Source organism: Engraulis encrasicolus, unplaced genomic scaffold (assembly GCF_034702125.1).
Source record: "Engraulis encrasicolus isolate BLACKSEA-1 unplaced genomic scaffold, IST_EnEncr_1.0 scaffold_125_np1212, whole genome shotgun sequence".
Lineage (NCBI taxonomy): Eukaryota > Metazoa > Chordata > Actinopteri > Clupeiformes > Engraulidae > Engraulis > Engraulis encrasicolus.
The window spans coordinates 85001-97497 of NW_026944746.1; the positions used below are offsets into that span (position 1 = coordinate 85001).

Genomic DNA, 12497 nt, shown 5'->3' on the forward strand with positions numbered 1-12497 from the left:
ACCATGCCAGTCCCACTACCATGCTTGGCTATTGAGAGGATAAACTTTTTTGTAAAACTCACTTGTTTACCACCACACATGCTTGACACCATCTAAGGCAAATTTGTTTATCTTGGTCTCAAGAGAGATGAACAGACCAAGGATATGGATCACTGGAACCATGTTGTGTGGTCTGAAGAGACCAAGATAAACAAATTTAGTTTAGATGGTGTCAAGCATGTGTGGTGGTAAACAAGTGAGTTTTACAAAAAAAGGTTTATCCAGTGGTAGTGGGACAGACATGGTTTGGGGATGCATGAATGCTGTCAACATTGGCAATCTGAATTGCACCTAAAAGAAACATGCATGGCAACATGCACTGTGACTACTGAAGCAGATCATGATATTCTCCATAGGATTGCATTCAACGACATTCAAATTTACTCCCTTTTCATTTCGAGACGATTCGAGCTAACACTGTTCCTTCTCTACCGGATTTTAATCTTGAGTGTACTCACTTTTGCGGGTACATGTTCAAACATTAATGGCTGTATTTTGTTTTTTTCTGAGTGAACAAGAAATTTAAGTGGTTATGTATGTTGTTAAAAGGTCACTGATCATTGTGTCAAAGTGAAATTTCTTTAATGCTTTCCTATGAAAAGATATACTCACAAATCTGCAAAAACTGTGAGGGGTGTACTCACTGACGTGATATACTGTACAAGTACCCTACAGTTGTACTTTTACCCTACAGCATTACTTTCTGTATGTGAATTTACAGTAAAGAAAGTTAATGATAAATGTCGTCTGTGTTGTCAAACTTCATGGTTTCACTCACTTTTTCATTTTTATACATAGTCGAAATCTGTTAGCTAAACGTAGTCCCATAGTGACAAAACATTTAACCATTTTGACTTGCTGTGCTTACACAATGGCAAAGGGACAATGTATTTTGGGGTTACTGATGATGTTTGTGGGGAAGGAATTTAATTTTGACCCACGGGTAAACTGTTTTTGGAGCGATATGAGCATGTGACGAGGATCCATGAGGTTATGCTGAACCATCCAGTTTATTTTGACAGAAGGACTAAATGAATACAGATGAGCCAAAGTAATTTAGAAGGATCTATGCCATTTTTAGGGTACTAACTATTTATGTGGGAGAAGGTTTAGTGCTGATTCAAGAATGAGCTGTTTTGGGAGGTAGCCTATATGACATTTTGCTAGTTATCTGAACTGCTGTGCAGAAGTGTAAGAATGTTTGGCCAAATGACCCAATGGTTATAAGAATTTCATCTCAGTTTCAAGAAATTAGCCAAATCAATCGAGAAAAACTGTAATACAAGCATAGATTCTTTAGGAATAGATACGCAACTGGTTGGTTTCACAGTGTATTTCCGGTTTCCGAAACGAGGCAGGTTTGAGACCAGAATGAATGGTGTCCTATGGGGCAAAACCCCTCATGGTGCCTTTATCTCAGTATATGATTTTTTCTCGTGTAATTCGGATGTTGCTTTCTAAAGACTATATATAGAAAATACCCACGGCTGAGTTTTAGATTTTTTGAGCCACGCATATGCTTAAAAAGTGATTTTAAGTGTCTATGACGTCACATCCATAGCAAAATGCTAGAGAGTAGTGAGCAACAAAAACTTCTCCTGTAAAAAATAAAACGGACATATGTGCTTTTTTACTAAACTGCTGAGTGAAACCCTTATTGAAGTCTCCAGACTGACATTCAAATCTGAGCTTTGTTGAGGAGACCTGGGTGAAAATTAAGATTTTTAGCATCTTGCTCCATTGGGTCCCATTCATTCTGGTCTCCGATGCACGACTAGTGGAGAACTCATTGGAACTGCAGCCAAAAAAACATAGAACTAATAACAAACAACTGGTACAATGGGGCTTAATAGTGAGTGGCAATCATAGAGAATTCCAACTAGAGGGTTAACAAGGCCGACAGGAGGACAACGGATGCGTCCCTCTATGTTCCAGTTCCAACCTTTTTCTCCCCCAGGATGTGCTTTTTGTTTATTTGTCATATTGCCCATGGAAACTCCAAATAATGTGGCAGGCAGCGAAATGACGAGAAAAGGCTTTATAATTTTGCAGTTTAGGCTATAAAAAGCCTATCATGGGCTTGGATTTGGAAAAGAACCATCTAATTTCAAATTTCACATAGATCAAATAGGCTACATTACAAATTACCAGACATTATTAGTAGGTTATTTATCAACCTTTAGTATCACGCCATTTCAACATCATGTGCATGGGGGAAATAATCTAAACATCGCCAAATAATAAATAAATAAAACCGTTTGGGTGAATTATGCGCTTATGGGTTCACCCTTTGGGTTAATTATGCACTTAATTTTCAATGCCAGCTTTTCACCGTCAAGGCACAAAGCAGTGAGCTTCAGTGCCAGAGTTTACCAAATTCACACGACTGCAAACCAATTACGAATCAAAAGACGTGTTCTGTCCCGTGCTCTCTGAGCGAAAGGGAAGCACCTGTGGGGTCCACTGGAGAAAAGCAGAGGAAAATAAATGTTAACAGGTCCCCGTTTAGAGGAAGAGCTGTAGGCCTATGCGCTGCTGGTCGCCTGTCAACTAATAACGGTTCCATGTCGTGGAGCGTTATGCAATGCAAACGCCCCTCTATCCCTACTAGAGTAGTAGAGTAGAGTAGAGTAGAGTAACTTTATTGATCCCCAGGGGGAAATTCAGGTATCCAGTAGCTTACATAAATACACAAACACACAAAAGCCCACATGGACATTTAAAGACAAAAATAACACAGTAATAGTCATCAGGGCGGGGAAAATAAAATAACTACTCTACTCTCTTAATACATTTCTAGTTGCTATCATTAATAATATAGCCTACAGTCTGGTCGGCATGCTGTAACCTATGTAAACATCATAGGCTATGCCTAAACGTTTGATAATGCCAGCTTGCCTTAGACCGAGTAAAGACTATACTTACTACAATCTAGTAAATATAAACTGCGTTTTAAATTGTCTACAGAATAACAACTAAGATCACTTGCCCCTCTTGTCATTTCCAACAACTCCACGACATTTTCATCAAATTCGTTCATATATATATACACTGTGTGCAGAATTATTAGGCAAACAAGTTTTTTGACAATATCGTCCATTTTATGCATATTGTCCGCCACCACCATTTATGGACATGAACACCTATTGGATTTAAGCATTCCAGGTCATGCATATTGGTATAATAAGAGACGGTGTGATCGAAGGAGCCCAATACCTTATATCACGGCAAAATTAGTGTGCATAATTATTAGGCAACTTTGTTTTCCTCTGGGACAATGAGCCACAAAAGAGATCTAACAAACTCTGTAAAGACTATAAACAATTTTGAAGTCTTATAGAGGGATGTGGCTGTCTTGAAATATTGGTCACATCCATCTAATGCACCGTTACAAGCCATCAGTGTCACATGACATGTGGCCACAAAGTAACTGCCAGATTGAGAAGAATTGAAGATTAAACTACCACAAAACTATTACCCTGCAGTACTGTTATATTCCAGAACTGAAACCTACATCGAGTGTCCACAAGAACATTGTATTCAGCATTCAGAGACATGGCCAAGGTAAAACAGGCTGAAACCTGAAGACCACTCAACAAGAAACTTAAGGTCAAGGTCAAGGTCAAGGTCAAGGTAAACTTTATTATCCCTCAGGGGGAAACTCAAGTGGTCAACATTTCACATCTCCTCAGGACATACTACAACACATAGACAGTGGACGCTGGACATACCACATTAAAATAAATAAGGGATAAGAACATTTGATGTAAAATGAAATAACAATAACAATAGGTAAAAACAATAGAAGTAAAAACAGTGCTGTGTAAAAATGCATTAAATAAATAAATAGGGGCAAGTGAGAGAACTAAAGTGCTGAAGTTGCTTTGGGCTTGCTGTTATATAGCCTGATCGCTGTGGGTACAAATGACTTTTGGTATCTTACTGTCCTGATTGTTCTTTGCAGGAGTCTGTCATTTAACCTAGTACTCTTTACAAACTTTGGGTAAAGGGGATGTGTAGGGTCAGTTAAAATTTGGTCCATCTTTCTTAAAATAAGCTCGTTGTACAACTCAACTGCAGATGTCTGGTCAACACCAATCACTCTGCTGGCCGATTTGATGATGCGCTGCAATTTTTTGTGGTCCTGCACATGCATATTGCCATAGACACAAATAAGTCCAAATGATAAAATACTTTGTAAAAGTGATTGGTAAAATAATTGAAGAATACTGCACTCTAGTTTAAAATCTTTGAGCTTCCTTAAAAAGAACATTCTCTGTTGCAACTTCTTACATTTGTTTTGTGCACATTGATTAAAAGACATTCTGTCGTCCATCTCAATCCCTAGGTACTTATATGATGCGACCCTCTCTATCTGTTCGCCATTGATCTTAGATGGGGAGATGGACATTGGCTTTTTGCTAAAATCTATCACCATTTCTTTTGTCTTTTTAACATTCACTTGTAAAAAATTGTCCGTGCACCACCTGATAAAACCATCAACCTCCCTTTCAAAACATTCAACAGAAAAAGTGTTTGGGTGTAAAAAGCCCACCAGTGCTGTGTCGTCCGCATATTTAAAAAAGGTGTGATCTGAGGAGGATGCCTGGCAGTCATTAGTGTACAGTGTGTATAAAATAGGTGAAATAACGCAACCTTGTGGAGCTCCAGTGTTAATAGTTTTCAGTGAGGAGATGTGGGAGTTAAATCTTACTTGTTGGCTACGTTCAGTTAAAAAATCATTAATCCACAATATCAGTCTGGGGTTGACACCTAAGTCCAATAACTTTCTCACCATCAAATGAGGTTGAATTGTGTTAAAAGCACTGCTAAAATCAATGTATACAATTTTGACAAGACTCTTTGGCTGTTCAAGATGCTCGAGCACATTGTTCGTCAGGGTAAGAAGAGCATCTTCCACCCCCCTCTTGGCCCGGTAAGCAAACTGGTAGGGGTCTAGTAAGTGTGACACTTCAGAGAGAAGTTGGTTTAGCAAGATTTTTTCAAAGCATTTCATAACAGTGGATGTGAGTGCGACAGGGCGCAGGTCATTGAGTTCTTTAGGTCTGTTGTTTTTAGGCACTGGGACTATCAGTGATTGTTTCCACAGACTGGGGACCACACCAGTGTCTATGGACCACTGGAAAAGTTTTTGAAAGGGCTGCGCCAGCTCCTCTGCACACATTTTCAAAGTCCTGTTACTGACACCATCCGGCCCAGTAGCTTTGCGTGGGTTTGATCGTCTGAAAGACAGTTTGACATCTTCAACAGAGATGTCCATACTTGCACAGTCCATACCTTTAACCTCTGAGGTAATCAAGTGCTGCTCTAATTTAAAATCATGTGCATCAAACCTACAATAAAAATCATTTAAATTATTAGCCATATCAAGCTCATTGTCTACTGCCATTAGATGGTTCTTGGGCTTGTACCCTGTTATGGTTTGTACCCCTTGCCATGCTCGTCTTGGGTCACTGTTAAAGAAACCCTCGAGTTTACGTTTGTATGCAGCTTTACAGTCTTTGATCATATGTTTAATCTTTCTTTGTACAGTCTTTTTGTCTTCTGTAGAACCCCCTGATTTAAAAAGATTCTTCTTCTGGTTGAGAGTCAAGACTGTCAAGACTGGGTCAAGAAATGTCTTTAGACAGTTTTTTCAATGGTTTTATGAACTAGTGAAAGTGACTGTTAATGGACCAGGGCCTCGTTTCCGAAAGGGCCTTAAGTACTACTTAACACTACGTGCTACTTACGTTCACACGTAACACCATCATAGAGCTCACGGAGCGTTTCCCAAAGCCAACTTAGCAAAGAACCATCGCAGGTTGACACGTAACTCTAAGAGCAATCCACGAGTGGTCTAGAGTAGTCTTAACGCGCTAAGATTGATCGTAGGGGCATGGCACAGTGGATACACCCACAGGATATGAAGGGAAAAGAAGAAACCTGCGCATAAGATTGCTGTTTTAAGACGCGAGAGGCATGGCACAGTGGAGACACCCATAGGAAAAGAGGAAACTTGCGCTTCAAGTTGATGTTTTAAGACGGGAGTGTAGCCTAAATATCATGGCAGCACAGTTGACACTGCAACGAAAATAAGAAGGTAACATTAATTGTGGATGTGTAGGCCTATAAAATAAAAGTAACGTGTTTGGAAATATTTTACAGGTAGTAAAATAGTTCGACTGTGTTTGATAAACCTGGGCATAATTAAACTGTGATCAATCATAATTTGTGTGGGTGCTTCATGAACAAGAACAAGGCAAAATGAATAAGGGGCTTCTTCGGCAACCAGAGACAGGAATGTTGATGTCGGAGGGCCACTTCCGAAACTTTATTTATTTTATATTTTTTGAAGAAAAATGGTCAGCGAGTTGTTGCACCCTCTTTCATTTTCAAGTAGCCTATGGGAAGGCGACGCCGAAAATACATGATAGTTGTAGGCGAAGGGTAAGCTATGACAAAAATGATAAAATGATAAAAAGGCAGCGATGGGGATTCGTGTAGATTTTTTGTTTTAATAACAGCAGACTGCCGTGCAAAAATGCCCTCACAGTTGTGAAAGTCTTGAGCGTGCGGTACTTTGCGCACCGCTCACCACATGTGCCAAGCTCCTCTCCCTATTCCGACTCTAGTAGGCTAAGCAATAACAAAAAGGCAGCGAGGGGATGTGTCAATTTTGATGGACATTGTTTTTCATAACAGCATGCTGACGTGCTCCCGACAGTTGTCAAGCCTTGAACGCCTTGAGGCTGTAACTTTGCGCATCCCAATTTGGAACTCCAACTAGGCCTAGCCTACTTGTCTTCTTAAATATTAAGCTGCAGTAGCCAAGTGCACGCGCTTGATCTGGGTCTTAACGGCGTAGCTCATTATTGCCGTCAGTTGGGAGTTTTGCATGATTTCATTGTGTGTGTGCATTTTATTTCATTTGCCAACAATAACTCCTGTCGATAGTTGCAAACTGCTACAAATGTAGTCCCACCCTTATAGAAAACAACTTTTGATACTGACACACGCCTTACATTTTGTAAATGGTTTAGCAGCAGATGACGGCGCAGTTCACTCCGAGTACACTTCAGCACCACATATGTGGACAGCGATCCTTAAGAGCGACGCTACGAATGATCTTAGAGGCTGTGCACGCGCGTTCATGTACGAGTGTCTTTGGGAAACAGTCGTAGGAAATCTAAGAACATTCGTAGGATCACTGGTTAACGACACACGTAAGGCTAAGAACCATCGTTATCGGGAAACGAGGCCCAGGTTGATGAGCCTATGGCTAGATCAGTAATGTGCACACTCAGATCAGTTCCTGAGTTCCACTCAATTACCAGCAGATTACTGCATGAATACCATTGTCTTCGTAAAAGATGCAATTTTCTCCCTCTAAAAGATCCAGCCATGGGTTCATCCACCCTATCTGTCAAGAGTCACTTTCCCAAGTCCATAATACCTTTGAAAACTCTGTCCCCAGGTATTTTTGACAAAGTCTTGATTTAATTAACTTGCTGAATGGTTGTCTGGTGTCATCCCTTCTTACCTTGGCCATGTCTCTGAGCGCTCAATACCCTGTTCTTCTGGACACTCAGTGTTGGTTTCTATTCTGGAATATGATAGGAGTGCAGGGTAATCATTTTTTTGTAGTTTCACATTAAATTCTTCTCAATGTTTGGCAGTGACATTTCTTAACCCTCCTGTTATCCTCAGATTTAGGTTACATCCATGATCCTTGGGGTCATTTTGACCCCAGCCACTTTAATGTCCACAAAATGAGTAGAAGCAAAAACTTTTTTACCGGTTTATGCCTTAGATATTTACTGTTGCTCTGTTGGGGACATAAAAACGCCCTTTAGATAAGTCCTATCACCCCTACACACAGCCCACACACCCAACAAAACTAATCCATGACTAGGCGAAAATGTGCAACAACTGCCCAAAAGTTGCCTTGAATTAGTTTTGGCCCTTGTCCACATCATACATATTGCTAGTTATTAGAGCCCTAAATAAAGCAAAATGTTCTGTTCTAAATAACGTATGTTCATGTATTTGACATAATCTAGACAGATTGGAACATGTACAGGTATTAGCAAAATATGGATGTTCCATTTATGTTTAACACACTTAAAATAATTTGGGGTCCAATTGACCCCAAAGGAACACAGATGTAACCAAAATGTGTACAGCACTTAGGGAAAACATTTTTGTGGAAATGTAACTTTTTTCACATTGACTCCATATATTTAGGAAAAGTAATCAAAGATGAAGCAAAAGAATTATGTACTTAATGTATTTTTCAGACTTTAAACATTGAATGGGGTCAAATAGACCCCAAGGATAACAGGAGGGTTAAGAGACTGATGACTTTGTAACGGTGCATCTGATACAGTGCCCTCCATAATTATTGGCACCCCTGGTTGAGATGTGTTAAAAGCCTTAAAATAAATTCAGTGTTTATTTGCAGAAGAATACTGTCACACTGAAAATTGTAGGAAAATGTAGCCTTCAACTCAAATGAATTGCAAGAAAATAAAAAAAATCCCTGACTAAACAATAATTATTTTTCATTAAATCACCTGTTCCACAATTATTGGCACCCTTAACAATTCCCAAGAAATAAATATAATAGAAGCATTTCTGTCATTTCTACAGTAGTTTACAAAGTCTACCAGAGTATGTAGGAACATTTAATTAGTAATTCATCACTTCCTGTTTCCCTGGGGTATAAATATGACGTGACACCGAGGCCATTTCTCTTATCCACTCTTAAACATGGGAAAGACAAAGGAACACAGCATACAAGTGAGGCAGATGTGCGTCGACCTTCACAGGTCAGGCAGAGGCTACAAGAAGATTGCCACTCAACTGCAGCTGCCCATATCCACTGTGAGAGGAATAATTAAGAAGTTCAAAACAACTGGAACAGTGGTAAACAAGCCTGGACGAGGACCCAAGTTTATTTTGCCACCACGCACAGTGAGGAGGATGGTAAGAGAAATCAAAATATCTCCAAAGCTCACTGTTACAGAATTACAACAAATAGTAGCATCCTGGGGTCACAAAGTCTCCAAATCAACCATCAGGCGCTGTCTACACGCCAACAAGCTGTTTGGGAGGCATGCACGGAGTAAACCTTTCCTCACTCACAATCATAAACGCAAACGTCTGGAGTTCGCCAAGCGGTATTGGGGCTTCAACTGGGACCGTGTGCTTTGGTCAGATGAGACCAAGATTGAGCTTTTTGGCAACAAACACTCTAAGTGGGTCTGGCGTACCACGAAAGATGCGCATGCTGAAAAGCACCTCATACCCACTGTGAAGTATGGGGGTGGGTCAGTGATGCTGTGGGGCTGTTTCGCTTCCAAAGGCCCTGGGAACCTTGTTAGGGTGCATGGCATCATGAATGCTTTGAAATACCAGGACATTTTAAATCAAAATCTGTTGCCCTCTGCCCGAAAGCTGAAGCTGGGTCGTCACTGGGTCTTTCAGCAAGACAATGACCCTAAACATATGGCCAAATCTACACAGAAATGGTTCACCAGACACAAAATCAAGCTCCTCCCATGGCCATCTCAGTCCCCTGACCTCAACCCCATTGAGAACCTGTGGGGTGAGCTGAAGAGGAGAGTACAGAGGAGAGGACCTAGGTCTCTGGATGATTTAGAGAGATTCTGCAAAGAGGAATGGCTGAAGATCCCTCTTTCTGTCTTTTCCCATCTTGTGAAACATTATAGGAGAAGATTAGGTGCTGTTTTAGGTGCTGATTAGGTGCCCAAAAGGGGGTTGTACAAAATATTAACACCAGGGGTGCTAATAATTGTGACACACATTATTTGATGTCAAATAATTATTTCTTTATGTGGGATTTTTTCCCCACTGAATAAATGCACTTGTATTGAAGGTTGGATTTTTCTCTTTTTTTCCATTAAGGTCCCATATTATTTAGAAAAAAAATAAAATATTTGGAAGCTAAAAAACACATCTCAACCAGGGGTGCCAATAATTATGGAGGGCACTGTAGTTCTGTGCAAATGTGACCAACATCTTGTTAATTTCAAGACAGGCACATCCCTCTAGAACACTTCGAAATTGTTTATAGACATTTCAGAGTTTGTTAGATCTATTTTGTGGCCCATTTTCCCAGAAGAAAACAAATTTGCGTAATAATTATGCACACCTGATATAAGGTGTTGGGCACCTTCGACCACACCCCCATCTTATTATACAAATATGCAAGACCTGGAATGCTTAAATTCAATAGGTTTTCATGTTCATATAGATCGCTGTTGGAAAATATGCATAAAAAAGACAATATGGTCAAAAAACATGTTTGCCTAATAATTCTGCACACAGTGTATTTACAATACACTGCCGTCATTATAATAATTACTATTAATATTAGGCCTAGTAATGGACAGCAGTGCGGAAAGCCTCCAGATGCCTATTCTCCACAGTGATTCAGAGTCCTACTCTAAAAAATAATTTAAAATGATGTAGCTAACTTCTTAACAGGACAGTGCATGATTTGGTAAAAACCACAGTCACTGAGGAGATCCCGTTGTTTCAGAAATGTATTTCTTGGTATTTTACGTGAAAAGTAAGTAAATGTCACCCATACATCCTCCCACTTCTGCCACTTCCCGTTCACTTATCATGGCCCTTTTCTAAAATTAATTTAAAATGCTGCAGCTACCTTCACAACAGAACAATACATGAATTCGTATAAACCACAATGACTGAAGAGATTCCCGTTGTTTCAGAAACATTTTTCTTTGTAATTTACGTGGAAATTGGGCGGTTTTAGCTTTTGATCTTTAGGGGGGCGTGGCCCCTGGTGCTGACAGTGGTACCTGACAGAGGTACCTGACAGAGCAAGCGTTCCATTTCTATTTCAGATTTGAGATTTTGTTTTCAAAAGGCTTTCCATTTTAAATAACAGTTCACTCAATGAAGGACTACCCACAAGTCATGACATTACATTTTCCCCCATGAAATCTAACTTACATTACCTACATAGGTAATCCTTGTGATTGGTAGCCTACTGTGTGTCATATATGCACCCTAATGGTTGTCATAGTTCTTATGTGATTGAGAGGAAAGAAAAAGAGAGAGGGAAATATTATAAAAAAAAAGTAGGCCTATAGGAAGTATTATACAGAGTACATACAAAGCCAGATGAAAATTAAGTTTTTTGTCAAAACTTGATAGCCTACTGTTAGGGCAGCTCTACAGGTACAGTAATTTGAACAGGAAGCTTGTTCCATCATTTGGCAGCATAATGGCTAAATGCAACAAGTAGAGAAGACACTGAAGAACTAAGACTCCTAATTGGATGGTACAGTAGGCTATTACTGCATATCTGCAATATATTTATTTAGGGCTAGGCCATTGAGTGACTTAAAATAGTCAGAAGAGTTTTCTCTCTCATGTGCGCTCCTTGCACCACAAATCACAGTTCCAATCGGTAGCTCAACAGATAAATATTCATCGTGACTTTTTAAAATCTGACATCTCCTTCTCAAGCAAACATAAAAATAACAATTAAAACACCCCCTGCCCGAAGCCATGCCGATGATGGGAATCTCCCAACAAGGTGCGCGCTCCCTGTCTCACATGAAAATGGACAGTAGAAACCGCGCGGGCACCAGCGTCACTCCTCATTCCGAGCCAGTATGTTCCAATAACAATAACAATAAACTTCACACAGTTCCCAATCATTAAAATCAGTAGGCTAAGTGAGAAGTTGGAGAGCCCGCATTCTCACATCACAATTAGGCCTACAGCACCACCAAAATATGGATAAACCTCCCCTGCATATGGGCGAACCTCGACTATCAATGTAATGGTGACTCGCCGTAATATAATTTTCAGCCGAGATTTGCCTGCTGTTCGCTATTCCAAGGCTGAAGCATGTTTCATTCCCTCGAGTCACAACTTCAAAACGCTGCCAGGCAGATATCTAATTTTGACTGTCCTGATGGTAGTGTAGGCTATTAGTAGTAACAACCCCTGTTTAGCACTATGTCTTCATTTGTACCCTAATTTTTTTCTGATACATTTGGAAAGAAATGGCATGGTTTCCACAGTAGGGGAGAGGGGGGCACAAAGTAACGTTTTTTGCTTTTGAGCTGATATCTTCACATATAAGGCAGTTACATTATTTATTTTTTAACACATGAAACGAACACATCTCTGTTACATAGCACTGGTGGTTTGTTATAAAAACCTACCATTGCTTTACATTTTGTTTGTGGAGGTTGTAAAATGTTACATTTTACCCCACAGGTGGTGTAAGTTGTAACAGGGGGAGGATTAGTTGTAACACATGCTGAAAATATTTATTTAAAACAATTAATTCAGTATAATTTCACCAAAAGTCTGTTTGTTTGTAAATCTATGATACTTAAAGATCCTTTGTTACCAAAGACTCTAATAAAAAATAAATAAATAGGCTTTAG

The 12497-nt window shown here is 39.8% G+C and overlaps 1 protein-coding gene across 1 annotated transcript in view; it reads right to left on the reverse strand.

Moving 5' to 3' along the window:
- LOC134442210 (interferon-induced protein 44-like) overlaps window positions 1–12497 on the reverse strand; it is a 37915-nt gene that overhangs the window by 17040 nt on the left and 8378 nt on the right. The gene's annotated exons all lie outside the window — the stretch shown is intronic.